This window comes from Anser anser, assembly GCF_964211835.1.
Source record: "Anser anser genome assembly, chromosome: Z".
Classification (NCBI taxonomy): Eukaryota; Metazoa; Chordata; class Aves; order Anseriformes; family Anatidae; genus Anser; species Anser anser.
In genome coordinates, this window is record NC_139723.1 from 86,222,148 (window position 1) to 86,229,358 (window position 7,211).

Genomic DNA, 7,211 nt, shown 5'->3' on the forward strand with positions numbered 1-7,211 from the left:
CCGCAGAGGAGGTGGGGAGCCTCCTGAACGCAAACCCCGGCACCTTGGGGGCACGGGGAGTGAATTTCAACAAATACGGTGATTTGTGCAAAAAAAAAAAATAATAATTTTTGCAACTGTTTGAACAAGGGACCCGAGAACAAAACCCCAGCATAACGTCCGTGGATGTGGCAAATGGAGCTACCGGAGCCTGGAGTGCTGCTGATCATTTCTGTCCGTTTTAATCCAAGGCAAACACGTCCTCGAGCAATTTCGTGCCACCGTCGACCATTTTTGAGTGCTTGCGGTAAGAACAGGGTAGAATGTGGCATGCAGTCATTTCAGGCCTGAAATGGATTTTTTTTTTTCTTTTTTCCCAGTTGACTGGGAGAGGAATTGAAGAGGACAAATAAACCATATGGCCTCTGTTCGTAAATAGTTCCCTTTGACATTTTCAAAGGCAGAGTTTGATTTTTGAAGTAGTACAATACCCGGGCGAACGTAGACATCTCCAAGAGCATCTTCAGTTCCTGAGACCTTGCTCACCATGTAATTTTGAACTGCCATCTGGCAGCTGTTGGAGCGAGTTTATAACAATCCCATAGCTAAATTCAAAGAGTAAGATTCTATTTATTAAAAAAAAAAAAAAAAAGGCGAAATCTAGCTTAAAAAGACAAGCTTTTCTCACCGGGGCTTACTCCATTGTCTCTTGGGTTGCAGCGGAATAGATGGAACAAAAGGATCTTGAAAGGGTTGCTCTGATTAATCTTGCAGGGAAAATAAGCAGGCGCTTTAGGAAGTCTGCATGAATTTTTGTCAGGCTTTGCAGAGAATATACCCAATTACAGCTTGGACAGGACAGACTATACCTAAAAACTAGTTTTTTTCTTTTTCTTTTTTTTTTTTTAAAACGAAAAATGTGGGTTCAATGCCTACTGCATTCAATTTTCTTTCCCCCTCCTGTTTCTCCTCTGCTGTAGGTTGAGGTTTCATTGCAAAAAATGCAATTCCTGGGGAGCAAATGCCCCAAGACCGCTCCAGCAGTGAGCCAGGCTGCCTGCTCCTCCTATTTTTTAGCATCCCAGGGCACAAGTGTGCACGCAGCGAAACAAATATTGCATGTGCTGGATGCATGGAGAGCCTCTGCATCAGGCCTTGGGACTGGAAAGGTTTGTTTCCAGCCTTCAGTTTGCATTTTCCCCTCTCAAAGCTCAGCTGCATCTCTTCAGCCTCCACCTCTGGAGGCGTGAATTCCTTCTCCGTGATGAGAGGTTTTTGGCACTGATGTAGGGCTAAAAACCCTCGGAGCCTGGGATGGACCAAATGAAACAGGGAACCGAGCTGGAGAAGGAAACCGGGCTGGAAGGGGGAAAACTGGGAGCTGGGAAGCCGACGAGGTAAGGAACTGGGGTTGTGTGGTGGATTTGGGGACTGCCACCAGTGTTCCAGTAGCACAGGCACCATCTCTTCAGTCCCACTGAAACAAAACTGCTGGCCCAAAGGCGTTCTGGCCTGAGTTTTCTCTCTCCGAAATCCTGTCTGATGTGGTAGTTTTCTTCTGCGTGGATCTTACTCTAAGCACTAACGGGTTTGTGTTTCACAGATGACCACGTTATTTATTTGCTCGTAGTAAGCACCAGGTGGATAATACTGCCTATAATTTGGAAAACGAGGAGGCGGGGACCTCCCATAATGTGATTTAGCCAGAAGTGCAACATTTATTTGGAAACGCTGGTAGAGTTTGTAGGCAGCAGGAGAAATGCAGCCAAAACTGCCCTGTAGGCCTTGTGAGTGGAAACTGTTGGGCCCAAAGCCATGGGAAGCTGTGTTTCCAGGTTAAAAGCCTGCCTGACTTGTGATGATGATGATGATTATTTGGAAATGGGGCCTGTGTTAGGTGAGGAAGGCCTGCCCTCTTCAGGGGAGTTGGCAAAAGTGGGGTTTCTGGCCTAATTCCCTGCCTGCATAAAACCACGGTCCCGCTGCTGACAGCACACCGTTGTCATTAGAGATGGTTTCCAGTCAGGAATTGTCAGGATCCCAGTCCAGGAGAGCTGGGATCCATCACTTGAAGGCGGATCCATCAGTTTAAGGCACTGCAAGAGGCACCACGAGGCCTGTTGACGGGGCTCACCCTCCAACTCATTCTTTTTAAGGCCTAGCACTGGCCGTGACCGGTCCCTGTGAGGTTTATTCTCTTTCTGCAGTTCATCTGCACGCCGTATTAGCTGAGAGGAGGACAGAAAGGTGCTGTGTGCCGATTTCAGGACCCTAAACCCAGATGTAATGTCACCAGAGCCTTCCTGGTTGGGTTACGCTCTCCGTTGAGGTGACTGACTGACCCCTCTTTGCAGCCTACCCGCGCTCGGTGAGCCTTCACTGCGACTTTAGTGTCAAGCGTTTGGTGCTTTTTATACCGGTTTAGATCAGGTAAAGGAACAATCCCAACTTGTACCGAGCGGTCAGAAGAGGGCAGTGCTTCCCCTCTGTATTTGCCTGTCTTTATGCTTGAAGCTGAACAGCCTCAAGCCGCAAGTGGATGCTGCAGAGCTACCATTACACCGGCCGGGATGTCAATCTGTTGCCCACAGATGCAGATTTCCAGGTTGTTATTAATAATCAGTAACATGTAGCTAATTAGCAGATTGTTAATTAGTCGCCTCTTTGAATTGCAAGTCTGAATTTTGGAGGTGTGGGGCTCGGCTGACCCCCAAAGTACGGCCCGTCTGTGAGGTGGTGTGGGTCCTCAGCCAGCAAAGAGGTCGCCAGCCCGCAACGAGGTATTTTTATGAGAAGGAAAAACTCGTATAAAAGCATCAGTTGTGAATATGAGACTAACCAGAAGTTTTCTTTCTCAGCACAAGCAAGGCGGCTTTAGGGCGAGCAACCAGGACACCAGCCTGACCCCTCAGCCTAAAACCCCACCTCCCTCTGCACTCTGCAATCTGGGTCAGTAACGGAGTAAGCCATTAAGCCCCGTTAGGTTAACTAACGGATTTAACAGGATTTAACAGTGCCACCAAACATTCCCAGGAGCTGGAGGTTTTAGAACCTGCGCTGTTAAATCACTAGCACGATCCCAGGCACGGTGCTGGATCGGGCCAAGGAGCATTTCCCAAATATTTGCTGGAGACAGGGTGGGAATCGGCTCAGGAGATGCTATTCCCAAAATGCAGTCTGAAAACATTGGTTTGGATGGTAAAACACTTTAATAACACGGATGCAAGTTGTTCCCATGCAAGGTGGTCTCAGAGCCAGAGAAAAGCCTGAACACATTTGATCACAAAAATTATAAATGAGATATTTTAAGCCGAATGATTTTAAAGGAGAGAGCAAAATTACTAGGCATAAGTAAAAGGATAATGATGGAAATAAGGTAAAGGTAATTAGCAGTGTTGTAGCTCTAAAGGTATAAGAGGCAAAGCTTGCGGAAAGAAGTAACATCTTTTAGTAAAATTGGTAAATGTCATCTTTACTGTGTAGTTCCTACCATAGCATCATAATGGAAATGAGAGCGGTCATCAGGGACATCTCTCTGTGTGAGGTTTACTCTAAACATGGTTAACCCTCAGCATTTTTAACAGAAATAGTGGAAGATAAAGCTGCTTGTTTTTATCCAGATGTAGGAGCTTTCGTCCTGAGAGATGGTTTGCCTGCCAAGATCTACACTGTAAAAAAAATCCGAGATCAAAGGTAGATAAAAGTTAATGTGACGAATTATTTGTTGGGTAGTTGTGCATACATAGGTACACCATCAGCATATTTATGGGACTGATAGGGTAGGTGTCAAGGCAACAGTGTGGAGAGAAGGAAAAGAGCCCTGGATCTAGGCGAGTAGAACAGAGAGGTGATTTTCTTAATTTTATTTTAATTCACATTAAGAGTCAGTGATATAGAAAACCAAGAACATTGAGTCCAGCTCTGGTGGTTCTGCTTTAAATAGGTTGAAAAACTGGAACTGTTACAGAGAGGACCGACAAAATTATCTCAAGGATGGGGAAAAAAAATCTTCTGTTTAATTTATCGGATGGATTTGGTAACAGTCAGTAAGGAATATTGTGAGAAAAACAAAACAGGAAATAGTCGACTGATTTAGAAAAGAGAGCCATAACAAGCAGCAAATGATCACAAGTCCAGGAAAACTCAAATGAGAAATATAGCACAGTTTTAGGAGAGTGAAAGCAATCGATGTATACCTACAAACTGAGATCGAATGACTTTTGGGAGATGCATTTTCCTTCAGCAGGAACTGCTGGCTTTCTCTGAAGCGGAACCTGAGTAAAATGCAACGGCCCGTATACGTAGGAAATCCGCTATGATAATCTAATGGTCTCCTGTGGTATGAAAAAATTGTGAATGAATTCTCCCTCTGTTGTGAGCGAGCGGTGGAACTGCTTGGGGTGGGTCCCAAACAGCCAAGCGAGATAGCAGAGCCGTGACGTATTTAAGGAGCTGAGGAATGCCAAGGGCTCCCAGTTGTTCTCTTGGCAACGGCAAAGCAACAACATCACGGGTGCCAAAAGAAACTCTTCTGTGCGGAGCACCAAAGATGGTGATAAACATCCACAGGAGGAAGAAGAGAATTCCTTTTCTTGCTGTACAGCACATGATTTAGCTAGAAATCTAACAGGTGCTCGATAAGTAGCACAGAACAAGCTTGAAGCGAGCCAAGTCCCACTACGTGGGGCTGCTGTCCATATCGCTGGCTGTAGGTCAGGCGTAAAGCATCCCTGTTGTCTTAGGACCGGCCAAGTTTGGGTTATCAGATAGTAGCTGAGTTGCAGCACGACACATTGCTACGGGATGCTGCTGGCCACCTGCATAAGGCTGGGGAGTGATAAGGCATGAAGCATGGTCCAAACCTTCCCTCTGCAACGACCTACAGGTTGAAATAGCTTTGTAGGACTGGAGTCTGGATTTGAGAATGAATGCGAAGGATGGTAACGTGGGCTTTTACCAAAGAACTGCTGGGAGAAGACACCGGTGCCAAGGCAGTGGGTGTGCCGTGTGTAAGTAAAAAGCTCTCCTGAAAAATATTGCTGGGAGTTTCAGCCCCTGCAGCCCTGCCGGATCTCATTCCATGGGGTGGAGCTTTTTTTCTCTTCTGGGATTAATTACAACACAGCCTTCCTGTCGATCTTTCACGAGAAAGACTCAGGCAGTATATTTCGGCGAGGCGTTAACTGCTTATCGGCTACATTGGACAAGATCCTCAGCCACTCTAAGATGACATAGGGTTTCAGCATGACTGATTAATGCTGTTTGGGTATGAAGCCTGGTGTTTCCAAATGCCTTCAATTCGGGCTATTTTTAGCCAGGCACAAAGCCATGACCTTGCATGTTATTTTAGCAATCTTCTTTGTTTATAGGTGCAGCATCGCGTTGGACGGAAACGTTTCAAAGCCAGCACAACCACGCTGACAGGGAGTAGGGGGAAAGCAGCAGGATATATAACTCATGACAAGCCTCAAAACCATGATTCTTCTAATCATGGAGGCTTCATGGAGGCTTTGATTAAGTGGGCTCATATATTTATTGTCACAGTTACTATAGCGACTGCGCTTCTTTTCGCTGCAGTGTGTTCCTTCGCACCTCTAACAATTTGAATTATCTGAAGTGCCAGAGGAGAATTAACAACCCCACAGTGTACAACAAGGAAAAGCATCTCAGAGGCCGGGGAGCGAAGTGGAAGTCCCCGGGGGCCGAGGAGACGGAAGAAGTCCCAGATGAGCTGAGCAGTCACGCTGCCTACGGTCTTACTTTCCACCTCCCAGTGCTGTGAAAGCTTAGGCAGGGAAGACTATAAGTTCTTCTCTGTTAAGGAGGTTAGGATATTAAGAATAGTCCTATGTTATGAAAAGTGATGCTTTTTCAGACTGTAACTTTTTTCTGTGCCTGGCAATTTTATGCCGACCTGCAGCGTAAGCTGCCTTGTAGTCTTCAGAACAAGAGGCAACGGGCACAAAGTGAAACACGGGATGTTCCGGCTGAATATGAGAGGACATTTCTTTATGGTGAGGTGACAGAGCACTGGGACAGGCTGCCCAGAGAGGTTGTGGAGCCTCCTTCTCTGGAGATGTTCAAAACCTGCCTGGGTGCCATCCTGTGTAATGTGCTCTGGGTGATCCTGCTGGGAAGCGGGTTGGACTGGGTGATCTCCAGAGGTCCCTTCCCACCTAAGCCATTTGGTGATTCTGCCAAACCTTCTGTTTTAATGAAACGTGCTGTGTGCTGTGAGGTATCCCAGCCCTTCAGGCTGCGGATGGCAACACACAGGACAGAGGTTAAGTCTTCACTGGAAGGTGTTTTTCCATGTGTTTTGAGGAGCCCTAACTGGTGGAAGGGCCGAGGACTTCTGACTGTTAGGATTGAGGTCCATAAATACATATGTTCAGACTGTTTCAGAGTCTGGTTTGTCAGATGAAAGCCCTGAAGGGCTACAAAGCTGGTGAAGGGCCTGCAGCACAAGTCCTGTGAGGGCTGAGGGACCTGGGGTTGTTTAGTCTGGAGAAGAGGAGGCTCAGGGGAGACCTTATTGCTCTCTGCAGCTGACTGAAAGGAAGGTGTGGGGAGCTGGGGGTCGGCCTCTTCTCATCCATAACTAGTGACAGGACCAGAGGGAATGGCCTCAAGTTGTGCCAGGGGAGGTTTAGGTTGGAATGAGGAGACATTTCTGTCAGAAAGAGGGGATAGGTATAAGGACGGGTTACCCAGGGAGGTGGTGGTGTCACCGTCCCTGGGAGTGTTCGAGGAAAGGTTGGACATGGTGCTTAGGGACATGGTTTAGTGGGTGACATTGGTGGTAGGAGGAAGGTTGGACCAGATGATCTCGGAGGTCTCTTCCAACCCTAATGATTATAGGATTCTAAGCACGGAAGACTGCAAAAGCACCTTCCTCACTGTGGCCAGGCCAAAGCTGAGACTCCTCCAGCAACAAAGCCGCCACAGTTTTAGTGTGACACAAAGCTGTGGGGAGCAGAGATACCAGACTTGGAGTGACAAAACAGGAATCAGAGGGTGTCACACCTGCTGGGCGACAGCCTCCATCTTGTCTCAAGTAACTACACCCAGAGCCATCTTGTGCCCCCCAAACACCCCTCTTTGGTGCATCTCCCCTGCTTGGCTGTGCCTTTCCTGCCTCGCCCTCCTTCCTGGCCTGTCACCCCTCGGAGCTGAGGTCCCCTTATCGCTGCCACAGCCACCCCGGGTCCCCTCCATCTCCCCGTCCCCTC